We start from the raw sequence: 2,630 nt of genomic DNA on the forward strand, positions 1-2,630 counted from the left end.
GTTATTGGGGTGTGCTATGCACTGCTCAACATATGAGAGGATAAAGGAGGAGTACTTTAGGAAGGTGTGGGCTGATGCCTGTGCTGCTTTACAGGCCTGGTAAAGCAACGTTGTCTCAATACTCCTCTGAAAATAAGGGAGGTCTTGTGTTCCGCTATCCTTGGGTTGGAGGCCAGATGATTTAAAGCAACTGCAACATTGTGATGTATTCATTTGAAAATTCACATAAGGGGCAAAAAAAATAAATAAATCCTAGTTAGTGGTTTTGCTGGCTTAGTGCCAATTGCATGCACTGTAAGTGTGAGTCTTTTCTAAAATAATTATTTCCAAGTGACTGCTTCCCTTGTTGTTTTTGTGAATCGCACACAGTAAAAGACTGTTGGACAAATTTGTTTATTACAGGTTTCTAGCACAGGAAGTCCAGCTCCCAAACACTAAAGTGAAAGTTCAAGAGGGTCCAATGGGTTCAGTTCTCAAATGGTGAAACCTCAAAACCAAGACACAAAATAACTCCAAACCAAACTGAAAGTCTGAATTGCATACAAACACAACATGAAAGTGTAATCTCCCACATAATGGAATGGCACATCATCAGCATGCCTGTGTCCAACTATGTGCACTTCCATTATGAATGGACTGGCTGATCCTCCACCCTGAGTTACCAAGCAGCTGAATCAAATGGTAGCAATGGAATTGGAGAGACTGGAATCAAGGTGTGGTTCAGGGCAGGTGCCTCCTGGGATCTGCTGGTGAGCATTCCAAAGAATTTTTCAGATCTCTCTCCCCCTCATTTCCTTCTCTTATTTCCTCATTGACGAGTCAGGCTGGAGATACTCTGCAGCCACTTCTCCTCCTGCTTCAGCATATTTTCTGCTGCAGCCTGGCTTTGTAGTTCTAATTCACCGAGCCTGTATGACCTAGTGGTAAACTCCCATTGTAAGTCCAGAGCTCCCAGCCCCATGGCCTGCACCACCCCACTATCCCCTGTCCTGCCCTGCCCCACCCCACCCCACCATACCAAGCCCCTGCTGTGTTCCCCCCACCCTTGAGTCATCTTGGAGCACACATTTCAGGAGAAGGTGAAGAAGCAGAAGTGGTGGCAGGGAATAAAAAGGAAAAACTTTTGTCCTCAACTGAAGCTAACGCCACTGTAGCTCTGTGACGTCTTACTGTCTCCCAAGCACCCCCTCCTGGCCCGAGGTCACATTGCAATGCACTGCTACCAATTTCTCCCCTCTTTGGGCCCCCTTAATAACTCTCAGTCCACAGGTAGTTACAATACTCCCCTCTTGGGATCCCAATTATTTAGTCCTTATATATAGGCCCACGAGGGCCTAACTCTACTTCAGTCACTCTCTCCCTTAAAGGAGGGAGTCCCCAGCCCTTCTTCCCAGAGCTAAGTCCCAATGTAAAATCTGTCAGGTTTTACATGGCTGGATTGCAGGTTTCTTCAGCTCTCTGGCTTCCAGGCCCCTAAACTGTTCTCTCAGTCAGGGTTTCTAGTGGACACTGGGCCCAATACTCCTTGGCATTACCTGCCTGAAGCTCAGCCTTCTTCAGTCCTCTGGCCCTGGCTTCCAGGACCAGACCCTTCTCTCAGTCAGGGTCTCTAACAGGAGCTTTCTGCTCCCTACAACTCCTGTATCACAGCTCCCTTGGTCACAAGGTCTTCCCTGCAGGAACCTTTCACACAGTTCCTCAACCATTTTCTGAGTTTCCCGCAGCTTATTGCCAAGTTTCCTCTCTCTGGCAATCTCTCAGCTGCAGCTGCTCATCTCCCCCCGCCCTTTTCTTTTCTTCTTCCTTTTCCACCTCCCTCCCCTTAACCAACCCCCTTGCCTCTTATGTTGGAGTCACCTGATTGCTCTCAGTTGAGGCTTATCTTGTAGTCAGGACTGGTCTAGCCCGAGACTCTCCATCCCATCTCTACCATGACATCAAAACTCATCAGTTAACATATCCCACAACAGCAGTTTGGCATAAACAGGTAAGCCTGCCCCACCCCAACCTCTGCCCTCCACTGCTTATTTTGTAATAGCTTCTATAGTAATCATAGAAAATGTCGGTGTGCACTGGTTGGGGAAAAAACAGTGAAACTCCCCTTCCCACCCACCCACCCCGGGAATTTGCCAGTCCATGGAAATTGAAACATAGACACACCTGTATTTTGACAAAATTCCTCCAACAGAACCCTGCCTGACTCCTCGGCAGCCTGCCTAGCAGACTGCTACGGAACCCAAGCCTTTTGGCTCCTTGGCAGACTGGTGGACTGATGAGGAGCCTGGGAGCCCCAGTTTCCAGGATTGTGGTTCCTCAGTAGCCTGGGGACCTAAGGCTTCAAGGGTGCTCAGCTTCGGGGAAGCCCATCTTGTGGACTGCTGCAAAATCTGCAGCTCCAGGGAGGCCAGTTAGCTAATCGTCTTTCAGCCCCTAACTAATACAGAATTCAAGCTGTTCCAGAATGCTGAGGATGCACGATGTAGCATTGTGTCAGTTGTGTTGAATAAAATATGTTTTTTTTTTACCTTTTTCCTTTATAAAAACAGCTAGGAAATTACATTAAAATCTACACTAAAAGAACATTATTTAGGTTGCAAAGTCAAATATTTGAAAGATAGGAAATATTAGGA

The sequence above is a fragment of the Chrysemys picta genome, chromosome 1 (assembly GCF_011386835.1).
Source record: "Chrysemys picta bellii isolate R12L10 chromosome 1, ASM1138683v2, whole genome shotgun sequence".
NCBI lineage: Eukaryota > Metazoa > Chordata > Testudines > Emydidae > Chrysemys > Chrysemys picta.